Raw genomic sequence first — 26,092 nt, 5'->3', positions numbered from 1 at the left:
ATTCCTACTGTAGACTTACTAGCTGAGAACCTCCAGAATGAGGCCTTAGAATCTGTATTTTAATTTAATTTTAATACAATGTATTAGGTCTTAAAAAAATACAGAAAACTATTTTTTAAAAACCCATAAGAGGGGCTCCCCTGGTGGCACAGTGGTTAAGAATCCGCCTGCCAATGCAGGGGACACAGGTTCAATCCCTGGTCCGGGAAGATCCCACATGCCATGGAGCAACAAAGCCCGTGGGCCGCAACTACTGAGCTTGTGCTCCAGAGCCCGTGAGCTACAACTCCTGAAGCCCGGGCGCCTAGAGCCCGTGCTCTGCAACAAGAGAAGCCACCGCAATGAGAAACCCGTGCACCACAACGAAGAGTAGCCCCCACTGACCGCAACTAGAGAAAGCCCGTGCACGGCAACAAAGACCCAACACAGCCAAAAATAAATAAATAAATAAAATAAATAAATTTTTAAAAAAGTTATTAAAAAAAGAAAAAATAAAAACCCATAACATTGGCCCATATTCCTCTACTCAGATAACCTATATTGGCATTAAGAATAGAAAAATGAACATATTGGAACATTAATATAGTAAAACCTTCCCTCCATCCTCTTCTCCTTAGTTCCTTTACTAAAAAGTAATCACTCATTGCTTTCCCCTGTTTTTATCTAGATAATATTCTGGGAATCTACTTTTTGGGGAAGAAATGTACATACTGAATGTAGAACTATTTTTATTAGAATGTGAGGAGAACACTACAACATATCTATAAGTATCCCTCACTAGCTCCTTTTCCCTCATTTCCTTCTTAAATTGGGCACGCTGCAAAATCCATCCTCAGCCCTCTTCTTTCACCATCACCCAGGTGTGACAGCCCCTGTTCTGGAGAAACTAGGAGAGACCCATTCAAGCATTTAATTTGTGCCAAGATAGGTTGGTTTGGCTTAACCTTTGTGTGGTAATCGATACAATATGTATTTCCGCTCAGTTAGTGTTTATTGAGTGTGTCTTAGTCTGTTTGGGCTGCTGTAACAACATACCGTGGACTAGGTAGCTTATAAACAACAGAAATTTATTTCTCGCAGTTCTGGACTCTGGGAAGTCCAAGATCAGGATGTCAGCATGGTTGGTGAGGATCCTCTTCCCTGTTGCCAGCTTCTCATTGTATCCTGACATGGCCGAAGGGGCTAGGGAGCTCTGTGAGCCTTTTTATAAGAGCACTAATCCATTGGCAAAGACTCCACCCTCATGATCTAATCATCTTACCAAGGCTCTGCCTCCTAATGCTATAAACATTAGGCATTAGAATTTCAAAATATGAATTTTGGGAGGACACAAACATTCAGACCATAGCATAATGCTTTCAAAGTAGGCTAAGTAGTTTAAGAGATAGAAATGAATTAAGGTCTCCATCATGCCCTTTAGGGCATGTGTTATCAGATAAGTAAATAACTACTATGCCTGGAAGAAAGGAAGCTCTAGGAGGTGTAAGAAATGTGCCCTGGGAAACTTCCCTGGTGGTGCAGTGTGGTTAAGAGTCCGCCTGCCAATACAGGGGACACGGTTGGAGCCCTGGTCCAGGAAGATCCCACATGCTGCGAAGCAACTAAGCCCATGCGCCACAACTACTGAGCCTGCGCTCTAGAGCCTGCAAGCCACAACTACGGAAGCCCACGTGCTTAGATAAGCCTGTGCTCCGAAACAAGAGAAGCCACCGCAATGAGAAGCCTGTGCACCACAACGAAGAGTAGCCCCCGCTCACCGCAACTAGAGAAAGCCTGTGCGAAGCAACAAAGACCCAGCGCAGCCAAAAAGTAAATAAATAAATACATTATAAAAAACAGAAATGTGCCATGGGCGGTACAAAGATAACTGATTTGTGAGTTCTGATAGGCAAGTAGCATTCAAACTGGTCTTTGAAGGATAAAAAGTAAAATGGTAAATAAAGAGGGATGGGGGCCTTCCCTGGTGGCGCAGTGGTTGAGAGTCCGCCTGCCGTTGCAGGGGACACGAGTTCGTGCCCGGGTCCGGGAAGATCCCACATGCCGCGGAGCGGCTAGGCCCGTGAGCCATGGCCGCTGAACCTGCGCGTCCGGAGCCTGTGCTCCGCAACGGGAGAGGCCCGTGTACCGCAAAAAAAAAAAAAGAAAAAAAAAGAAAGAAAGATGGATGGAAATGGGAGGTGAAATCCAGATTCAAGGAGGAGCATGAGTGAAAGTGTGGGGTGGGACCACGCTGTCATGGCAGGGGGCAGGGGTTTAAAAACATCATTTTAAAGAGTTGAGATTTTTAAATAGTCAGTGGGAACTTTTTCTTTTTTTTTCGGCCTTACGGCATGTGGGATCTTCCCCAAACAGGGATTGAACCTGTGCCCCGTGCAGTGGAAGCGCGGAGTCTTAACCACTGGACTGCCAGGGAAGTCTCGACAATGGGAAGTTTTGAAAGTTGTTTTTTTTTTTTTCTTCCCCTCCTCCTGAAAGTTTTTGAGAAGAGATTTAACAGGAAAAGACTGATGTTTTGGAAAAATAACGCAATACTATTAATATTTATGAGCAACAGGATCACAGAGAGAATTAAGTCCCAGAAAAAGAATATTTTGGAGCAACCAGCAATGGGATTATATTGATGTACAACATGGTCTTTCTCCCTCTTATTTTTTTTGTCCAGCAGAAGTGTGAGGGATGGATTTGGGTGGGGATCAACCAGTGGTGAATAGACCTGTTACTGCAGTACGGTAGTGAAAGTAAGAAAGGAGAGTAGGACATGAGAGATATCGCTAAGGTAGAGTCAGGACTTGTGACAGGAAGAAAACTAAAATAGATGATTTTTAAGATTTCTAGGCTAAGGGACCAGGTGAATATTAGGTATCATTAATTGAGATGGGAGAGCCGGAAAAGGAGCAGGCTTTAGGGTAGAGGTGGTCAGGGAGAGGGGTAGGAAGGTCGAAGCTTATTACTTTGCTGAGTTTGAGTTACACTGGGGATATTCAGATAGAGAGATTTAGCAGGCAGATGGTAACTCAGGTCTGGAGCTCACGAGAGAGGTCAGAGCCAGGCAGTACAGGTTTATAGCCACAGACCTACGAGGCAGATGAGATTGCCTGGAGGCAGTGGTTTTCAACACACGTCAAAATCACCTGGAGGCCTTGTTAAAACTCACCGCAGGGCCTCATGCCTGGAGTTTCTGATTCAGTCTGGGATAGAACCAGTAATTTGCAGCTCTAACAAACGCCCAGGTCGTGCTTATGCTGCTGGTCTGGAAGCACACTTTGAGAAGCATCAGCCTAAAGAAACATGTAGTGAAAGAAGAGGTCTGAGGGTGGGAATTGGGGCAGTGCCCAGCTTAAGGAGGAAGTGAAGGAAGAGGAGCTAGTGAGAGCTACTTATAGATATGTCTTAGTGTTCCCTTACTTAGTAAGAAAAATAACTGTACATTAAATGTGTACATTACGCACATATATTTGCACATAAAATATGCACATTTCAGGTATACAGTTAGATAAGAAGGATCAGAGGAGAACCTGGAGAAAGAGAGGATGCTGTGAATCCCAGAAATCTGGTCTTTTTCGAGGAATCCCTCTCACTCTGTTTAATCCCTGAATGGCTTTCATTTGGGTGTCATCCATTTCCTACAGGTCTCAGTAGCTAGTCCTTTCATTAACTGATCGGTTTAACCCATTCCTGGAATAGAAAAGTCAGACCCAGTTTATAATCTGAGATTTCATGTGAGTTGCTTCTAAAAATTGAAATAGATTTTAATTTTCTTATTAGGAGGAAAATAAAAATAATATTGGTGACAATAACTCAGTAAAGGTTGGGGTAGTATATTTTTGTTAATTGGGTTGAGTCGTTTCTATACACAGTCTTGTGCTGAGGGGTAAGCTACAGCTGGCCAGCAGTATGCACATAGAAGACTCAAATGAACAAAATCACACTGTGGGGAACTTGCTCATTAAGGTAAACGTTTTAAAAGCCCTGCTGATAAAAATATTGGAAATTATAGAAATTAGTTTTTTAAAATATCTGTAGTTTCATATTTGAGAAATAAAACCACTATGAAGATTTAGGTATATTTCTTTCTAGTCTTATATATTTTGTAGGGGAAGAAAATTTCTTTTTTTTTCTTTTTACTACACTCTTAGGTTCTCTGGCTGGGGCCCTATAAATTGGACTGACAGAAGATAAATTACCAAGAGGAAAGCAACCACATTTATTTAAGTTTTATGTGACTTGGGAGCCTTCATAAGGGAATGAAGACCTGAAGAAACAGTTTAAACCTGAGTGTTTTTATTCTAGATTTGATGAAGAGTGGATAGTTATGGACAAAGAAGTATGGGCTAAGGGTAGTAAACTGGGGGAAACTTAGCAAGCCCTGTTTATTGGGATTCTTCTTGGTGCTCCTCTGTCTTCAGAGATAAGGACGCTACTTTCTTCCAGGTATAAGGATGGCACTCTCACGTGATGGTCTTATCACCTGTTTCAGGGGAGATGGGGTAGGTCTGAGAGTCCTTTCCGTATCTGTCATTTCTCAAATTCCTTTAGCTTAAAGTATTCAATATGTCATGGAGCCATATTTGGGGGCAGCATGCTCTGAACTCCATCAGTATTTTAAAAACTTAAATCAAATAATTGATTTAATTTTATATCATGCTTTTTTCCACTAAATATTATAATGTGGTCATTAAGTATCTTTTGGAAACCTCATTTTTTATTGGCAGCACTGCATTCTAGTTTATGGTTGTATTATAATTTAACTATTGCCTCCAGTTGTTTCCTTTTTAAAATTTATTCTAATCAAAATACAGTGAGGTAAAAATTAATGTTCTTTTTTGTATGATAGAGAATTTCTACTAAAATGTCATAAACAAATTAATTTTTGGCAACATTCTCCTTGCTGTTTAGATATTTAGATGATATCTCATCTGAGTTAATGGATGTATCTAGTGCTTAAATATGCTCATCAGTTTTATTTTCCTCAACTTCTTTCATTTTGTTGGACATGAATCACCTGCTTGAGACATTTTTTTGCTAATTGTATGTGTGTAACTTTTAACAATACCCATTAGCAAATATGTATTAAACTCTGTGTATCAAGAAATATTAGGTGTTATGGGAAATTATAGAGATAAGTAAAATGGGGCCTCTGGTCTCAGAGAGATCATATGTAGTAAGGCAAAAATATAAAAAGAGTATAAATGATAATCAAATTTAGTTTATCGATCAACCACTCTCTGATCTACAGTTCCAAATGAAAGGAAAGAAGTCGTTAGGCAGTAGAAATTACATGTACATTTCTTCCCTTCTGTAGTGTTAGGAAAAAAAGACCGTTGTGTTAAATATGCACGTTGATTATAAAATGCATCCCTATTTCAGAAACATTAGATGTGTAAAGATATATAGTTCAGAATTAAGACATTCTAATTTATATGTATGTATCTGATATCTATCAGATATATATCTACCCACCTATTATCTATCTGTGTTTCAGCTTTTGATGTATATTTCTTTTCCTTTTATATTACTTAAGAGAGTCTCTTATTCTAGGGCTATTCTTGTGGTCCTTTAACTGCTCTACCTGCCTCCAGTCACTTCTGATCTTGCTTATTACTTCCAGACGAATATTCCCAATCTCCAACACTCATCAGAATGTAGTGAAAACAGTCTATGCTGGCCCTGGGGCTACAGCTACAGCTGATTCTGGGATTGTCAAGACAGTTGATCTCTGTGCTGGCTACAAACAAGACCAGGGTCCTGCTGATAATAACAGTAAGACTTTGAAGAGCCAATCAGGGTGGCTGTCACCCGCCCTTCTCTTTTCTGTGGTTGTTGGTATTTGATAGCTCAACAGATGAGGTATGGAGAAAATCACACTGGATATAGTATACCAGAGTTTGAGCCCCATCTTTGTTACCTATCTTGGTTTTTTTAGTGAAGTCCCAGGTAGTCTTAAACAGCTTTTGTAAATCAGGATAATAATTATTCTAGCCAGACCTTGAAGTAGCAGGGTGCTGACAAAATTTAACTTATTCATGAAATAATGTATCCTTTTAAAAGCAGTTTCATACACATAGCTGATTTCTTCTTTACTGTGCTACTTCAAGGTCTGGATGAACACAAATCCTGAAATATTATGACTTCCAACCAACTGCAATGTCAACAAACATCTGTGGAGGATACAATGAGACCTGGTAGTGCTAAGCGCTGGGAAGACAAGGGTAAATAGAACACCCAGTTCCTTTCCTTGAGAGGTCGGTAGGTTCCTTTCCTCTGAAAGCAGGTCCCTGTACCTTGCTTACCCCCTTGCAATAACTATGTCATGGAACCAAATCTTTGAGAACTGATGCCAGACTGCAACAGGATTGGCTAGCTAAATTATTCTTGTTTGTGTTTGGGGCGTGGGAGCATGATGAGAGAGTGGCTTGACTATCAGATAACCATCCCGCACGCCATTGCCTGGAGCTGCATTTGTTGCTTTGCTAATTTTTCTTTTGTAGGGGGAAATTGAATTTATAACAGCTTCCAACTTCTCGACATCACCTTTTTCCGGCACTTACCACTTATTATTACCACTGATTTCTGACTTGCTGAGTTAGCTTAAATTGCCTGTTCTTTACATCAAATTGAACCTCTAGGGAAATCTAGTTTGTACCAAAGTGGTCAGAAATGAAAGCCTGCTTCTGTGCAAGGTTTCTACATCACCATTCAGTTTGTGTGATATGCAACTTCCATTTATCAATGCTGTCTTCTCGGACTGTGGAAACACTCTCTGGGTGAGGTTCTGGTGTATTTTCAATAGCTACACACATCTTATAATATAAATGTGGAATAAGTAAGTGATTTTTTTTTGATAATTCTGCATTTTCTTTAAAACTCAGTCACCTTATTCTTACTGACAATGCAGTATAGTAGTATATAGATTTCTCATTTTCTTCTCATTTACTCACATAATTATCTTAATTTTACAAATGTATGAGAGACAGTCTCAGATTTTATCACCAGATTTAGCATTTTTCTCAAAGTCTTGGAGAGTGAAATACTCTACATGACTGTTTTACATAAGCATTTATACATATTTTAATTTCAGACCTTTTCACAATTATTTTATCAGACAATCTTCTCTTGCTTTCACCTGAACATAATCTTAAAATCGGATTATGGAGGAAAATAAAAAATTTATGGTAGAGCTTGACTTTCTGTTTTCCCAGAACAAGGGATTTATTGCAGTGCATCTTTCAAGGTTTTCTTTCTCCCAGGAACTCTGCCAGAAGACAGCATCCTGCTCCCAGAGGCCCCTCTCTGCTGCACCCAGTCATTAGAAGTCAGTGAAAACTCTGCAGTTGGAAGGCCCATTAGCCTCAGAGAGGCTGGCAGGAAATGAATTTGCTTGTGCATCTCCAGTCAAGGACAATGCCATTAAGGGTTGCAAAACTACAATATCTCAGAATAAAGATTTTCAAATTCTATTACCGGCGCACCATTGAGACACTTTCATTTCATTTCGACTCAGTGCTGGAAACCCAAGTAAGGAAGCACAGTAGTTAAGGTAGAATACAATTATGATAATGAAAAATACAAGTAAATTCTAAAAGCGAATCTCTATATTGAGTTAGCTGGAGAATAGATCTCTGGCTGTTTGCTATACTTTAATGACCATAGTTGAATCTGTTTTTAATTTTCAGTGGTATTTCCTTTCTAAAAATGCTGTTTGTTGGTAATGCCTTGAAAGACTACCCTGGCATATTTCTGACTTCCATTCTCACTGCCAGTGGTAACAAACAGTATTCTATATTTTCTTTTAGAAATAATGAAAAGCACCTAAATTGTCTAAAAAGTAGAAATAGGCTCATATCATTCATCACTGTAATGTTAATTTAAAAATGAAAAATTACTGTGAAAGAGACTGTCAACCATTTGTAAGATATAACCCTATTTGGATCCTGATTTGAAAACATTTGTAAAAAACACACAAAAAGATGGAAAACTCAACATTCTATTTCTTCTTCCAAGTGCTGGCTGGTTACATGGGAATGTTCACTTTGTAAAAATTCAGCAAGCTGTGTACTTATAAATACTGCAAAACAAAATTTACTTAAGTATTTATGAGACAAGCAAGGAAATTGAAGCAGTGACTAGATGTTTGATAATATTAAGGAATCGTTAATTCTTAAAATGTGGTAATGGTATTTTTGGTTATGTTTCTAGAAATCCTTATGTTTTAAAGACATAAAAATGTATCTATGGATGAAATCTAGGATTCCCTTCAAAATAATCTAATGTGCGTTTCTGGGAATGGGGGTAGAAGTGAAACATTGGCCATGCTTTGCTAATTATTAAAGCAAAGTGATTGGTACATTTGGGCTTATTATACTAGTCTCCTTGCTTTTGTTTATATTTACAGTTTTCCATAATAATAAGTGAAAAAAATAAATTTTCATGAAATATTACAGCTGTACAAAAGGCTATAGGATATAATAGTAGCTGAATCAAATAGTGCTTACCCATGTGCCAGGTACTGTTTAAGTGCTTAATATATATTCACTTATTTGATTTTCATGGTACCCCTGTGAGATATGTTTCATTATTATCCCCATTTTACAGATAAAGAAATTAGGTTAAATAACTTGTCTTGGGTCATAGAGCTAAATAATGGTGGATCCACATGGGTTCCTATGAACCCATGTGTATCTTCCTCTTAGCTTAAAAAGTAAAACCTACTTAACATAGTCAAAGACCACTTACATGTGAGGTTGAACCATATATGACATTGTTGTTTCTGTAGGTCAAAAATGGTGGAACATTGGCACTATCATGTGGTTTAACCCAATACCTTGTCCCAATTATATTGTCCCTCCTAATCCCCGTGCATTTCTTTGTACTCTTAATTCATATATATGTGTCCCTAACAGTAGGTAGAATTGTTTCTCATGTTTTAAAATGTCATATAAATGATATAATATTGTTAGTATTTTAGCAATTTGCATTTTGCCCTCAATTTATGTTTATGAGATACATTTATGTTGATATGTTTTATAAATATGTTGTGGTATACTCATACTCTGGCATAGTACACAATTGAAAATACATGAACTTGGGCTTCCCTGGTGGCGCAGTGGAGAGTCCGCCTGCCGATGCAGGGGACACGGGTTCATGCCCCGGTCCGGGAAGATCCCACATGCCGCCGAGCGACTGGGCCCGTGAGTCATGGCCACTGAGCCCGCGCGTCCGGAGCCTAACGGGAGAGGCCACAACAGTGAGAGGCCCCCGTACCGCAAAAAACAAAAACAAAAACAAAATACATGGACTAAAGCTAAACTTTTCATTTTAACTTGTTTTCAGTGTCACTTATTATTCTTTGGTGGGCTTTCCATCTCACAAATATTGGGCTACCTCATTCCTTTTCATTAGCTGCATAGTATCCATTCATTGTATTGGGTAGACTAATTTATTTAACCAGCTCCCTACTGATAGACATTTAGGCTGTTTCTAGTCTTTTGTTATGACAAGCACTCTCCTACAAATATATAGGGCATAGTCGTATGAGTGTGTTCGAAGGATAAACACCTATCAACAATGGCAATTTATAAACTTTACAATTAGTGGATAAAAACACCACCTTAGACTTCTGTTGCTTCTCAAACGTATTTGATTGGATTTTATTTGGTCTTTCCTGAAAATATTCCAGATGGTTCGCACTGATTGTCATGACAGGCTGTATTTCATCTGTTCTCACAGAAAAATATAGCCCCCCTTAAGAGCAGCTTTAAGAGTGTGTGGATAGACAAAGCAGATAATGTGGTTGAGCTGGAAAATTTTACTCAGTTTGATACTGTGGCCAATAACATAAAAAAGAGGGAAAGAACCAGAAATAGGAGAGAGGGAGTCTTCACAAAATAATATATTATCTTATAGAAATAACCTCAGTGTAGCTTTGGTGAAACAGCTGCTTGCTCTTGAGAGAAATCCATCTTCAAGAGTCTATGGGCTGTGGGGGACTTCCCTGGTGGCGCAGTGGCTAAAGAATCCGCCTGCCAATGCAGGGGACTCGGGTTCGAGCCCTGGTCTGGGAAGATTCCACATGTTGTGGGGCAACTAAGCCTGTGCACCACAACTACTGAGCCTGTGCTCTAGAGCCTGCGAGCCACAACTACTGAGCCCGTGTGCCCCAACTACTGAAGCCAGTATGCCTAGAACCCGTGCTCCGCAACAAGAGACGCCACTGCAATGAGGAGACCGCGCACTGCAACAAAGAGTAGCCCCCTGCTCACCGCAACTAGAGAAAGCCAGTGCGCAGCAACAAAGACCCAGTGCAGCCATAAAGAAAGAAGAAAGAAAGAGTCTATGGTGGCCTGTGGTTGTAAATGATGGAAGAGTTTGTACATCTGGATCGTTGGTGGGAGTATTTATCCATTTTTACTGCCCACTCTCTCACGCTTATTTTGCTACCTCTCCTTGATACCTAATATATCTTTAGCCTTTCTGGTGACCTTTTGAGGCCCTTGGAATTAGTGACCCTTGCTTACATAAAACCTGAAAAGTTACAGGGAAGCCTGAGCTTCAGTAATGAACACTAGGCATACCAAGGTGAATCTTCTTTGCCAAGCTGCCGTGGCCCTTGTGCTCTTGGTACACACATTTGTAGAAAGAGGTAAGAGGTGCTGGAATGACTTTGGAAAATAAATCGTTACCAGTCGGTGTTGTTTTTTTAACTGTAAGCTTTTCTCTTTTTCCCACGTTAGCAATGCTTAGTAGTTAATGTTCCTGCACTGTAGGTAGATTCTTAGTTGAGATTATCTTGGAAAACTGGATACTTGCTTTTTTTATTCTCTGAATATTAAAAGGTTTCAGCTGCCTTCACTTCAGACAGAGTCAAAGAAGATATTTCAATTAAAGAATTATAGTTAAAAAATTTTTAAAGCATACTACTAGACACAGGAAAGAACATTTTAGCATCTTACTCCTTTAAACTTTCTTGCTATTTATGCTTTGCTTTAAAAAATCGTTATAAAGCAGACCCAGTTATTATGCATTACCAATTGGAACCATAAAGCCTGTAATATTTAAATTCAACTACAAGAAAAATCAATCTTATTTTGAGATAGCCTATAAATTTTTTACAATGTTGACCAAAATATTTTGGCTTGCAAAATCCATTCTTCACTGTGTGTAAGAAAATATGGCAATATGAGATTTGGATGTAGATGTACATCTTTTTTTTAAAGGTTTATTTTTTAGAGCAGTTTTGGATTCACAACAAAATTGATAGGAAGGTACAGAGGTTTTCCATATACCCTTTGCCTCAACACGTGCACAGCCTCCCCCATAATTTTTTTTTTTTTTTGACTACACCGTGTGGCTTGTGGGATCTTAGTTCCCCGACCAGGGATTGAACCTGGGCCCTCGGCAGTGAGAGCACCGAGTCCTAACCACTGGCCAACCAGAGAATTCCCACCTCCCCCATAATTAACATCACTCACCAGATTGGTACATTTGTTACCAAGGATGAATTTCCATTGACACATCGTTATTACCTAAAGTCCATAGCTTACTTTAGGGTTCACTGTGTTATATGTTCTAATTCTATGAGTTTGGACAAATGCATAATGACATATAATAATATGTCATTATAATATCATACAGAGTATTTTCACTGTTCTAAAACCCTTCTATGCTCTGTCTCTTCACCCCCACCCCCATTTCTAGCAACTGCTGATCTTTTCATTGTTTCCATATTTCTGCCTTTCCCAGAATGTCATATAGTTGGAATCATACAATATGTAGCTTTCTCAGATTGGCTTCTTTTACTTAGAAATATGCATTTAAGTTTCCTCCATGTCTTTTCATAGCTTGATAACTCATTTCTTTTTAGTGCTAAGTAACATTCCATTGTCTGGATGTACCAGAGTTTATCCATTCCTCTACTGAAGGACATATTGGTTGCTTCTAAGTTTTGGCAATTATGAATAAAGGTTCTATAAACATCTGTGTGCACGTTTTTGTGTGGACATGTTTTCAACTCCTTTGGGTAAATACAAAGGAGCACGATTACTGGATTGTAGGATAAGAATATGTTTAATTTTTTAAGACAGTTGCCAAACTGTCTTCCAAAGTGGCTGTACCATTTCACATTTCTGTCAGAAATGAATGAGAGTTGCTGTTGCTATACATCCTTGCCAGTGTTTGATGTTGGCCAATCTGATAGGTGTGTTGTGGTATCCCATTGTTTTAATTTGCATTCCCTTGGTGACGTATGTTGTAGAGCATCTTTTCACATGCTTATTTGCCATCTGTATATCTTCTTTGGTGAGATGTCTGTTAAGGCCTTTGGCCTATTTTTTAATATGGTTGTTTTCTTATTATTGAGTTTTAAAGGTTCTTTGTATATTTTGGATAACAATCCTTTTTCAGATGTGTCTTTTACAAATATTTTTTTCCAGTCTGTGGCTTGTCTTCTAATTCTCTTGACATTGTCTTTTGCAGAGCAGATGTTTTAATTTTAATGAGGTCTAGCTTATCAATTATTTCTTTCATGGATCATGCCTTTGGTGGTGTTGTTCCCAAGGTTATCTGGGAGTTTATCTTCTTGGAGCTTTATAGTTCTTGCATTTCACATTTAGGCCTATGATCCACTTTTAGTTAACTTTTGGGAAGATGTAAGGTCTATGTCTAGATTCATTTTTTTGCACATGGATGTCCAGTTATTGCAGCACCATTTGTTGAAGAGACTACCTTTGTTCCATTGTATTGCCTTTGCTCCTTTGTCAAAGATCAGTTGACTATATTTATGCGAGTTTATTTCTGTGATCTCTGTTCTGTTCCATTGATCTATTTATCTGTTCTTTCACCAATACCATACTGTCTTGATCACTGCCACTTTATAGTAAGTCTTGAAGTTGAGTAGCATCAGTCCTCCAGCTTTGTTATTCTACTTCAATATTGTGTTGGCTACTCTGGGTCTTTTGCCTCTGCGTACAAACTTTATTTATTATTTTTTTTAAAATATTTTTTTGATGTGGACCATTTTTAAAGTCTTTATTGACTTTGTTACCATATTGCTTTTGTTTTCTATATTTTTAGTTTCTTTTGTTGCAAGGCATGTGGGATCTTAGCTCCTCGAACAGGAATCAAACCGACACCCTCTGCATTGGAAGGTGAAGTCTTAACCACTGGACCGCCAAGGAAGTCCCCAAACTTTAGAATCAGCTTGTCTGTATCCATAAAATAACTTGCTAGGATCTTGACTGGGATTGCATTGAATCAGTTGATCAAGTTGGGAAGAACTGACATCCTGACAATATTGAGTCTCCCTATCCATGAAGATGCAGTATCTCCCCATTGATTTAGTTCTTTTATTTCATTAATCAGAGGTTTGCTCATATAGATCTTATTTTGTTAGAATTATACCTAAGTATTTTTTTGATGTAATGCAAATGTTATTGTGTTTTGAATTTCAAATTCCACTTGTTCATTATTAGTACGTAGAAAACAATTGACTTTTATATATTAACTTTGTATCCTGCAACCTTGCTATAATTACTTATTAGCTTTAGTAGTTTGTTTGATCCTTTTGGTTTTTCACATAGATGATCATGTCATCTGCAAACAAAGACAGTTTTATGTCTTCCTTCCCAATCTGCCTGAGTACCTTCCATTTCCTTTTCTTGCCTTACTGCATTAACAAGGACTTCCATTATAATGCTGCAAAGAAGTGGTGAGAGGGGAATGTCCTTTCCATATACCTGATCTTAGTGGGAGATATACATCTTTTTTGTGTGTGAAAAAAAGATTTAGAGAGCATCTTATTATGTCAACACACTACTAGATTTTTAAATACCTTTGGTTATCTGTGACAAATAGATATAAAATCAAACATTGTTATTTATGCTATTCAAGTCACATCTCTCTCTTAGCACACTCTAGCACTGGGCATGGCCTGGAGTCGAAGCATCAGGTGTGGGTAGGTGACCTTCATGGAGCCTCACATGGCAAAGAGGATGAGGAAGGTGACCATCAAACAGAAGAGCCCCATAGACTCAGACCAGGGCAAAGCCCAGAATGGCGTAGGAGAAGAGCTGCTGCTTCAGAGATGGGTTCCTGGCATAGCCAATGATCTAGCTGCCAAACACTGTGCCAGTGCTGGCCCCTGAACCAGACACACCAACTGTGGCGGCTCCAGCGCCGATAAACTTGGCCGCTGTGTCAGGGTCCTGGGAGACAACACTGATCCGGAACTCCCGCCTGGCCACGGGGAGTGGGACTCTGCTGTAGGAAGGCTGTTCAGATGGGACCTCTGGCCTCCTCAGGAAGGAGGCAGACACAGGCCTGATCAGACCCCTAGTACAAGAGCAGATCAGAGCAGGAGGAGTGAGTAGTGCCCTGGTGGTCTGTGTTTTTTCAGTCTGCACTCCCACTGCCCCGCTGCCCCTGCTCGGCCCACAGTGCTCGCCCGGCTTGAGGTGACTGACTCCTCAAGTCACATATATCTCTTGCAAATTAATTTATTTCAGTCTCGACTGGTAGGCACTCTTCTGTTTTTTTTTTTAAAGTTTTGCCGAATGTGCAATGGCAAAGTGAAAGTAAGATTACATAAAAAAGAAAGAAAAATATAGCTAGTATTCAAAGTTCTTCACAAGTGAAGACCTTAATCTACTGTTCTGAATTTACCTTTTGCTGTCCCCTGGATAAACCCTTCATCAGGGTAGACCTGTGTATTGCCTATTCCTAAAATATATTGCGCTAGGCTTTTTGTTGTTGTAAGGAGGAGATTCATTCAGGTAATCTTAAGATAAAAGGGGTTTACTGTAAATACCAAGGACCTAGACTTTGTTTTCTGATGTCTTTCTGGGTGATTGCTCTCTATTTTTCTCCCCCCTGTTCAATCTTCTCTGCATTCTCCAGTATAAATTCTGGAGGGAGGGCTTCCCTGGTGGCGCAGTGGTTGACAGTCTGCCTGCGGATGCAGGGAACACGGGTTCGTGCCCCGGTCCGGGAAGATCCCACGTGCCGCGGAGCGCCTGGGCCCGTGAGCCATGGCTGCTGAGCCTGCGCGTCTAGAGCCTGTGCTCTGCAACGGGAGAGGCCACAACGGTGAGAAACCCGCGTACCACACACACACATAAAAAGTTTGGAGGGAGATAGTCGGATTGGACTAATTTCCACTGCTCCAGTAGGAAGAGTCCTTTGAATTGGGCCACCCCATGAGTCAAGACTGTGGAGTTGCTGCCCTTGGGTCAGGCCCACTCTGGTTTACTCAGTGGCCATTTCTGAGTAAAGAAAAAGTAGCACCACTGTCATGGGTAGGCAGTTTCAGTGAGAAGAATGAGATTTTCTGTGTGACCCTGGGACTGCTATGTCCAAGACGTGTCTAAGGTGTTTCTACCTCTCTGCCTTTGTTGACACTTACTCTCTTATCCATAGGGCGTTCCCTATGAATTTACACATATTCTGATTTTACCAAGCTGAAATATTAATGATTAGGTAGGCAAAGCCTGCCTCAAATATTGCAGTCTACTGATATCTTCCATCTTTGAGTTTTTAGCGGATCATCACAGAGCACAGTGATGATTTGAGACCAAGGAAGTGAAGGACCTAGAGAGGAATGACTTTTTCAACAGTCTGTAAGAATGCAAAAATAAAAATATTTATTAAATTTGGAGTTGAATTTTTTCTGGGCTTGGAGGTGCGGGGAGAAGCAACATGCACTAACAAGGACAACAAAGATTACTGAATTCTTTAGATCGCGCCAATGATTTACTCTGGTGTATGTGGTTTACGTCCCCTATCTCCTTTATACTCTAGTAAATCTGTGCTCTTTTGTTTATTTTTTAATTAAAGTATAGTTGCTTTACAATATTGTGTTAGTTTCAAGTGTACAGCAAAGCAGTTTGGTTATACATATATATGTATATATTTATATTCTTTTTTATTTTTTACATTATAGTTTATTATAAGATATGGAATACGATTCCCTGTGCTCTACAGCAAATTCTTGTTGTTTATTTTATACGGTAGTTTGTATCTACTAATCCCATACTCCCAATTTATCCCTTCCCTCCTTCCCCTTTGGTAACCATAAGTTTGTTTTCTGTCTGTGAGTCTGTTTTTGTTTTGTAAATAAGTTCATTTGTACTGTTTTTTAGATTCCACTTATAAGTGATATCATATGGTATTTGTCTTTCTCTGTCTGACTTACATCACTTAGTGTGATAATCTCTAGGTCCAACCACATTGCTGCAAATGGCATTAGTAAATCTGTGCTTTTGATCTCTGTGTTGTGGACCACAGCAGTTAGTATTCAAAGTAATTTTTTGACAATTCAGATATGACATATTTACAAGAAAAGCACAGCAGTTGGAATAAGCTAGAGAAAAAGAAAAAAGGGATGCGAGAGGACATGAACCAAAAGGTGCAGGACTTGAAGGCAAAAATCTCCCTCTCGGCACTTCCCTGGTGGCGCAGTGGTTAAGAACCCGCCTACCAATGCAGGGGACATGGGTTCGAGCCCTGGTCTGGGAAGATCCCACATGCCATGGAGCAACTAAGCCCGTGTGCCACAACTACTGAGCCTGTGCTCTAGAGCCTGCAAGTCACAACTACTGAAGCCTGCGTGCTTAGAGCCTGTGCTCCAAAACAAGAGGAGCCACCACAATGAGAAGCCCGTGCACCACAACGAAGAGTAACCCCCCACTCACTGCAACTAGAGAAAGCCTGCACGCAGCAACGAAGACCCAACGCAGCCAAAAAAAAAAAAAAATCTCCCTCTCTTTGGTCCTTGGAAGCAGCACCAGAGAGTTACCCAAGATGGTGACAGCAAGGGATTCACTGAGGAGTTCCCCAGGCACCAAAGGACTAGGCTTATTTGCTCTTCTAATATAGTAGTTTACATGTGCATTGGACTAACTAGTTTTTCCCTATGGAAAAAAAGAGAATAAATAAGAGAAGACTAATGTAGACATTTTGGACATAAGAAAGGTGATAAAAAATAAATGAATTTTACTGGTGAGAAGGAATGAATGGATTCTTTGTCCACAATGACCTTGAGGTAAATAGAAATAATCTGTCCTCAATGATGTACTCATTTATTTTCATGAAGTATCAGGTCTCCAACCAGTTGATCTTGAAGTCTATCTTGTTGATTTCTGAGCCAGCTGACTAGATTTCCAACAAAGAGGACCTTACAGAAGGTTTTTCGTCATAGATAGGTGGTCTCATCGACTGAAGTTCCCTTCCTCTTAAGGGTTTTTTTTTTTTAATATTTTTTTTATTTATTTATTTATTTATTTATTTATTTATTTATTTATTTATTTATGTAGGCAGCACTGGGTCTTAGTTGCAGCACGTGGTATCTTCGTTGCGGCATGTGGCATCTTTGTTGCGGCATGCGGATTTCTTAGTTGCGGCACGCATGCAGGATCTAGTTCCCTGAACAGGGATCAAACCCGGGCCCCCTGCATTGGGAGCGCAGAGTCTTACCCACTGGGCCACCAGGGAAATCCCCTCTTAAGGGTTTTGAGGGGTTTTTAGAGAGTAGCTTTTCCTCAGGAAAATTTAAGACTAATTTAGCAAAGTATCGTGCCTCTTATTATTCATATTTATGGAGTACTTAAGGAGTCTTTCTAGCTGCCACTTTTCTTTTCTTTTTTTTTTTTTGCGGTACGCGGGCCTCTCACTGTTGTGGCCTCTCCCGTTGCAGAGCACAGGCTCCGGACGCGCAGGCTCAGCGGCCATGGCTCACGGGCCCAGCCGCTCTGCCGCATGTGGGATCTTCCCGGACCGGGGCACGAACCCGTGTCCCCTCATCGGCAGGTGGACTCTCAACAACTGCGCCACCAAGGAATCCCCAAGCTGCCACATTTTAAAGAGAGTCTTGGTAAATTAGAGTATGTTTAAGTAAGAGGCTGAAGGATAGAGAAGAGTTGTTAAAATATTGGGGACTCTTCACGTAATCTTTTTTTAAATTGAGAACAGGGGTTAAATTTATTTCCTGTAGCTTCAGAAGGCAGACCTTGGATTATCGGGTGGAAGCTGCAGAAAGCAGGTTTCTGCTTAAAATAAGAACTTTGCAACACTTGGAGTTGTTTGAGAGTGGAATTGGCCACCTTGTGAAGCAAGGTGTATTAGTCTGCTGCTAAAACAAAATTCCGTAGCCTAGGTGGCTTAAGCAAGAGAAATTTATTTTCTCACAGTTCTGGAGGCTAGAACTCCAAGGTCAAGGTTCTGGCTGATTGAGTTTCTAGGGAGAGCTCTTTTCCTGGCTTGCAGATGGCTGCCTTTTCGTTATGTCCTCACATGGTCTTTCCTCAGTACATATGTGGAGGGGGAGGGAGAGAGAGAATGAGTTAGTGCTCTGGTGTCTCTTCTTATGAGGACACTAATTCCTGTCAGATCAGGGCCCCTATGACATCATTTGATTTTAATTGCTTCCTTAGCAGCTCCATCTCAGCCTTAGGGCTTTGGCATAGGAATTTTGTGGGGACACAAACAAAACAGGAGAACACTGTGTTTGAAGTGTTTAAATAGAAACTGGTTGCCATCTGTCCGGAAAGTTTTAGAGGGCATCCTCAGACTAGGAGAGGCTTGGCCAGATGATCTCAGTTTTCTTAAATCTGAAGGAACAAGGTCACGCTGTAGATTTTTGAAGATAGGCATATATTGGAGCACACATTTGAAAAAAAAAAGTTTGATTTTATTCTGGAAACTTGTTAGGAACCAAAATTATAGGTGTTGGAAAATCAAAATGGAAGTAAAGAAAACCTCTTACCTCTAGAGCTGCCTGTACTTGGTTAGCTATGAGAATTGAAAGCATTAGAATCTACCTAGATAGAATTTCCAAATATCTTAATCTTCATAAATAACAGAAATAAAGGGAATACATATGTATTTGTCATGTAGCTGGTTCTTTAAAGGACAAATTCATAATAACATTGTAAATATGTTGTGTAATTATTGGATGTTGATAAGTACTTTCTGAGAACATAAACCTCATTTCATTTTATTCTTCAGCACGTCCTGACAGAGTTCCTTTCTCAGTAGGCAGTGAGGTAAATTTTGCTTCTGTTAGGATATCGGAATTGGACCTAATAAGAATAAACATTTGAATGACTTGAAAACATTATTTATTTATTTATTTATTTATTTTTGGCTCTGTTGGGTTTTCGTTGCTGTGCGCAGGCTTTCTCTAGTTGGCGGTGAGCGGGGGCTACTCTTCCTCGTGGTGCCTGGGCTTCTCATTGTGGTGGCTTCTCTTGTTGCGGAGCATGGCCTCTAGGCGTGCAGGCTTCAGTAGTTGTGGCTCCTGGGCTCAGTAGTTGTGGCTTGCGGGCTCTAGAGTGCAGGCTCAGTAGTTGCGGTGCATGTGCTTAGTTGCTCCGTGGCACGTGGGATCTTCCCGGATCGGGGCTTGAACCCATGTCCCCGCATTGGCAGGCGGATTCTTAACCACTGCGCCACGAGGGAAGCCCTTGAAAACATTCTTATATACAGGTTTATTGCACTGGAATTTGAATCCTTTTAGCATGAAAAATAGATGATAGTCTACATTGTTCAGTGTTGTTGATGACCATAGATTGGCTACTAGGTGGATGGTCAATCTTAGGCACTTGGTATTTACTTTGGGTCACACAAAAATTTATACTTTATGCTAACTGCAGCAGAAAAAAATATTTGGTTTGCGACAAGAAATGTTAGAAACGTATAGATGCTATACATCATATAGTTTTCTACCTTCCCTGCTTAGTTGATTTCCTACTATTTTACAAATGTAGAGAAATGAAGGGCCAAAAGGAAAGAGAGAAATAGAAAAGTTTTATCCTGATATAAAGAAGAACGTGAATTTTATTTTCATGGTATGTTATTCTTTTGTTTTTGTTTTATTATAAATTTGATACATGCTTATTATAGAACACTTGGAAAAGAGTGCATTCTTTTTAAACTTACCATCTGTTACCTCAAAACTAGATTTTTTTTTTTGGATAACTTGAACTCATCCCTTTTGATCCAAAAGTATAAAATAAAACCACAACAGTGTGGTTTACTTTAAAAAGAACTTCAATTTTTAGAGTTAAGAACCTAAAAGCATTAAAAATATAAGAAAATCTTCAAATTAATTTTTTATCTTTTGGTGCCATTTATTAAATTATTTTGCCCAAGAAATTAAAACAAGTCACAAACGAGCCAAAAGTTAAGGTGTTAAGATCGTTCCTATCAAGATTATTGATGTGAAAGCCTGGAATATTATTTGTATTTTGTTCAAAGAATTTAATTATATTATAGGCATATTAGTTATACTGTAATAACTTAGAAAAGTAGTTATGACATGTAGTTTTTATCATTATTATTTACCCTGCAAACCCTTTGTTAAGAGTTTTTTGTTTTTTGTTTTTTTTTGCGTTACGCGGGCCTCTCACTGCTGTGGCCTCTCCCGTCATGGAGCACAGGCTCCGGACGCACAGGCCCAGCAGCCATGGCTCATGGGTCCAGCCGCTCCGTGGCATGTGGGATCCTCCCGGACCGGGGCACGAACCCGTGTCTCCTGCATCGGCAGGCGGACTCTCAACCACTGCGCCACCAGGGAAGCCCTGTTAAGAGTTTTATCTCATCATGCCATTAGTTATTAAAACTTAGGTAGGAACTATTTTGTATTTTGGTTTATCACATTGCTGAATAACTAAATCATAGAAGCTCAAAGACTGGAATATAATTAGAGATGATTTTACTCAATTCCATCTTTCATAGATGAGAAAGCTGAAGCTCAGATGGAGATGAGATAATTTCCTCCATTGAGTAACTAGCAGCTCCCCTGCCTTCCCAACCCCATCGGGTTTCATCACATTTCATTGGTGGGGTTTGTGGAATAATGAATTGTTGATTTCTCCCACCGCAGTCCAATGTGTTGGAAGATATATTAACAATGCAGGAAACTCTGAAGTGCTTCCATGACAAAAGTGGATTTCATTTTAGGACAAGCCATAGAAGGTCATGAAAATCCTTTGGAAAGTTTTCATGCAGTTAAGAGTTAATTTGTGTAGATTTCTAACTTGGAAGTCATAAAATCAATTGCTGTGTAGTAAGATTTCATTTATAAGAATTTGATGTATTTAATGCAGTATTTTGATAGACAAGTCTGCTGTTGTCTGGAAGAGGATCAGGTCACTTGTTGGAAGATATTCAATTACTTAAATGAGTAATAAAAACAGAGTATATAGTTATCCTATTTGTTTATTGCTTTGCTTATTCTTAGCCAATAAAGTAAAATCAATCCCATAAGAAATACTCCTGAAAATGCAATTTAAATATAATTAAGTGCCTAGAATGCTTATAGGGGAGTACAATATCCAAGCCTGAATTTAAACTTAGTGATTTTCAGGCATCAGGTTTAATTTCTTTCATCAATATGAGTTGGTGGCTGTTTTCCTCTTGAGCCAAGGGAGGTACTGAATGTAGGGGTAAGAAGCACTTTCTTCTGTTGCCTCTAATTATTCTAGCTGGGAATCAATTCTTTTTTTTTTTTTTTTCTGTACGCGGGCCTCTCACTGCTGTGGCCTCTCCCGTTGCGGAGCACAGGCTCCGGACGCGCAGGCTCAGCGGCCATGGCTCACGGGCCCAGCCGCTCCGCAGCATGTGGGATCCTCCCGGACCGGGGCACGAACCCGTGTCCCCTGCATCGGCAGGTGGACTCTCAACCACTGCGCCACCAGGGAAGCCCTGGGAATCAATTCTTAAGTACTTTCATCAAAGAATGAACTTGCTGCCAGGAGCCTTATTTGCCTGCCAGCATAAAAGTTTGGGAATAGATTTTATTTTTTTGCGGTACGCGGGCCTCTCACTGTTGTGGCCTTTTCCGTTGCGGAGCACAGGCTCCGGACGCACAGGCTCAGCGGCCATGGCCACCAGGGAAGCTCCTGGGTATAGGTTTTTTTATTTCAGGGTAACATAGCGCTTTCCAAGGAGGAGCCAATGGCAGAAATTGACTCTATAGGCAACTGTGAGACAGAACAATAAAATGATCCTGGGCTATAAGAATTAGAAAATAATCAAGTTTGAATCCTAGTCCTAGGACTTGCAGGCAAATGACTTTGGGAAATACTAATTGCTTTGAGACTTAGGAAATACTAATTGCTTTGAGCCTTAATTTGGCCATCTATGAAATGAGTATAATAATATGTTTGTTATAAGAATCAAATGGGGCTTCCCTGGTGGCGCAGTGGTTGAGAGTCTGCCTGCCGATGCAGGGGACACGGGTTCGTGCCCCGGTCCGGGAAGATCCCACATGCCGCGGAGTGGCTGGGCCCGTGAGCCATGGCCGCTGAGCCTGTACGTCCCGAGCCTGTGCTCCGCAACGGGAGAGGGCACAGCAGTGAGAGGCCCGCGTACCAAAAAAAAAAAAAAGAAGTGGAATTATTGGATCAAATGATAGTTATATTTATAATATTTTGAGGAATCCCCAAATTTTCCACAGTGATTGCAGCATTTTACATTCCCACCAGCAGTGCACAAGGGTTCCAATTTTTCTATACCCTTGCCAACACTTGTTATTTCTGGGTTTTTTGTTGTTGTTGTTAATGTCATCCTAATGGATGTGAAGTGGTAGGTTAATCCTAAAGAAATGATGCATAATGCATAACCTGTCTAGGCTCCAAGCACATAGTAGGTGCTTGTTAAATGAATGGGCAAGAATTCGCATTTCATATATGAAATGAAAGACCATTAGAATATAATCCAGGAAGTATTACAACTTATCCATCTATCCATTAATGAAATGGAGTGTGTACCATGCACTATGTTAATTATTAGGAGTCCAAATTTCAATAAAAAGTGAAGCCAAGACAAATGTTATTCCTTCTCTCAAAGAGCTCACAGTCTCTTATCTCTCCAAGGAGGGAAGCTGAGTCACCAAATATGACAGCTTAATTAATGAATCCTTAAAAACATCTAATCCTTTTGGCTCTAGAGTCCATATTTTTTAAGCCACATTATAATTATAATTAGTATAATTAGCCACATTATAACTAGATACTATATTCTAGTTTTTGTGACACATGTATTTTCTTTTACCAATTAGTAAATATAATACATACATGTACATACCTACACACATGTATACATATATATGTATAAACTGTATATATATATATATATATATATATATATATATATATATATACATACATATAATTTACTTCATGGGATTCAAGCCCTCTGGAATTCTGGGAGTGAAATAAGCCCTAATGGTTATTAGGCATCCATTGCATGTAATGAATTAACTTCTCATTGCATCTAGAATGGTAGTAATTATTTGCCATCCTTGGGAGAATGGAGAAATAATCTCTCAAATAATTTTCTGTATTCTGTGTTCAGATGAAGAACCCCTGTTGAGAAAGTCTGCCTCAGTGACTTTCCACTTTGGAGTGAAATAATAAAATTGAGCTTCTTAGCCTGCAAAGCTGAGGACTGTTCACTGGACCATGATAATGGCCGAAACATGCAGGAATCAGTCAACTCTGCTGTTACATTACTGCTCTTACTTTCTGTATAAATTCAGAAAGATAAGGTGGAAACAAATTTGCAGCTGAATCACAGTCTGGTTTTCTTCCTGTAGGAGAATGGGCTTATTTGCGAGGGGGCGGGGTGGTGGTGTTTGGGTTTATTTGTCTTATATCCAAGTCAACAAAATGCTGTAAACAATAATGCTGCCATTTTGTTTGTTACACGGCAGCCATGCATTGAACTGCCTCCCTGAACAAAAATGTACAGTACCTTTGCTACTGGGATCAGTATTGCTCTTTCTACCTATTTAGTTCCATTTATTTAACAAGTATTTATTGAGATCCTACTGTGTCCCCATTATTAGGCTAGGTAGTATTTGATAATACTTTGATAATACAAAGGTGAACTGATCCTGTGGTCTAGCGGTGGTGAAAGACAAATGAATAGGCTGTTACAATTGCTAAGTATTAATAAGTGACAGAAAGCACAGGATGCTGAGATAGAACAGAAAAGAGACCCCTAACTCAGACCAGAAGAATCAGGGGGAAGACCTCCTGGGGAAACTGATGGCTAAATTAAGACCTATCAATTTAATAGGAGTTAGTTAAGCAAGGAGAGGGGAAACTGTTTTTAGAAGAAACAGCACATACAAAGTCCCAGCGTGGGTAAGCATACACTCTTAAGAAAATGAAAAAATGTTAACATGATGGTTTGAGACCAGATTGCGAGGGTGTGAGATGAAGCCAGAGAGATAAGCAGGAGCTCACTAATCTAGGATATTATAATCCCTCTTTGGGACTTTGGTAGCTTTCTGGATATACAATGTGGGGGAAAAGGTGGACTCCCTGGTTTCTGGGTTGGCCACTGGATTAGAAGGAAAACACTAGGAGTATCAGTTTTCCTAGGGAAGACAGTAAGTTCAAGTTTAGATAATTTATATTTGAGGTGCCTGTGCAACAAGCAAGAAGGCTTTTGGGGTGAAAAGTTTAGGGGGAGATTAGGGGAAATTATTGTTGTTGATGTTTTAATTCTTGCCCTTATTGCCAATCCTCTCTTAGGATGCCACTATAAAATAAATAATTTGTGAATTAGAGATATTTCCTGTGGGATTGGATCCAAAGCATATAACGAGCAGGAGCATATAACTTGCTGCTTCTTGGGAGCATAATGGGCTGAGGTAGCAGTGTTTTGATTATCACTTTCTGCCAACAGCTAAACAATTGCTCTTTCCTATTTACTTAAATATATACATGGTTATATATACATAGATAAGGTCTTTATATCTGTTGATGTGCTCATCTTTAGGAAGTGGGTTTAGTTGGAGGAGAGGGAAATGTTACTTTATATACCTCTATATTGCTAGAATTTTTTTTTACACAAAGCACTTTATTTTTATGAAAATAATAAAATGAAAATTATTTAGTAAATAATTGAGTAAAAATTTTGAGTACATTGAGTTGAAAAAAGTAGTTAAAGTGTTGGGGAAGTTTTGAAGGGCAATGCAGAAGACCCAGAAAGAAAAAAAAAAGACTGGAAGTGAGATAGGAGGTGTGGGGATACTCCACAAACTACATGGAACAGATGTTTCTGCCTTCCTGCCTCCCTGCCTCCCTAAGTGGTATATCAGGAACTATGTGTAAAGAATGTTTGTCATTCAGTTGCTGCTGCTTATTTATTCTCCTGTAGCAAGCCTCCAACATTATACCTGTTAGCAAGACTGATGCTCAACCGGCACTCCCTGGTAGGCTATAGTGGTTATTTATAGCTTATGTCTGTTATGGTTGGTCTGATTACTAGTTGTTATTATCACTACTGCTTTAGTTATTTATACTCTATGGCATCACTGATTTAGAAAACCTTTCTTGGCATCTGCTTGTTTTCCATCTCCTTTCAAGTTGAACTGTCAACTCCTTCTCTGTTTTTCCAGTGTTCCCTGATAGATGTCTATCATGGCTCCTGTGGTGGGCTGAACAATGACCCCCAAAGGTATCTGGTCCTAATTCCTGGAACCCTCAGATGTTACCTTATTTGGAAAAAGGATCCTTGTAGATGTGATTAAGTTTAAGATCTTGAGATGGGTTATCCAGACAGGCTGTAAATGCCATTACAAGTGTCCTTATAAGAGATAGGCAGAGAGAGATTTAACACACATACACAGGAGAGAAGACAATGTAAGGTGGAGCCGTAAGAGATTTGAAGATGTCGGCCTTGTAGATTGGAGTGATGTGGCCACAAGCCAAGGGATGCTGAAAGCCACTAGAAGCTAAAAGAAGTAAGGGACAGATTCTCCCCTAGAGCCTTGGGAAGGAATGCAGCCCTGCTAACGCCTTGATTTTGATCTAGCGAAACTGATTTCATGCTCTTTAACTCCAGAAATCGGAGACAATAAATATCTTAAATATACTGAAAACCTATTGTTTGTTGTTTATTTGAAATTCGAATTTAACAGGGCAGGTATTTTATTTGGTAACCCTAGATAGAGATCTTGCATTAATCTTCATATTACTGTTTAACAGCATTTGGTAAAATGGATGTTTGGTGAGTAAATAAATAACCTAATAATTTTACAAATAGTTAAAGAGTATTTTTATTATTGAAATTTCCAAATATATTCAAA

The 26,092-nt window shown here is 39.5% G+C and overlaps 1 protein-coding gene and 1 pseudogene across 1 annotated transcript in view; one reads left to right on the top strand and one right to left on the bottom strand.

Annotated features, from left to right (window-relative positions):
- ANK2 (ankyrin 2) overlaps window positions 1–26,092 on the top strand; it is a 690,343-nt gene that overhangs the window by 67,491 nt on the left and 596,760 nt on the right. The gene's annotated exons all lie outside the window — the stretch shown is intronic.
- The window catches only part of LOC115857098 (ATP synthase F(0) complex subunit C1, mitochondrial pseudogene), a 65,458-nt pseudogene continuing 53,268 nt past the window's right edge, over window positions 13,903–26,092 (bottom strand).

The sequence above is a fragment of the Globicephala melas genome, chromosome 5, assembly GCF_963455315.2.
Source record: "Globicephala melas chromosome 5, mGloMel1.2, whole genome shotgun sequence".
Lineage (NCBI taxonomy): Eukaryota > Metazoa > Chordata > Mammalia > Artiodactyla > Delphinidae > Globicephala > Globicephala melas.
The sequence above is the reverse complement of the archived record's forward strand: the minus strand, read 5'-3'. Positions and strand labels throughout refer to the sequence as shown.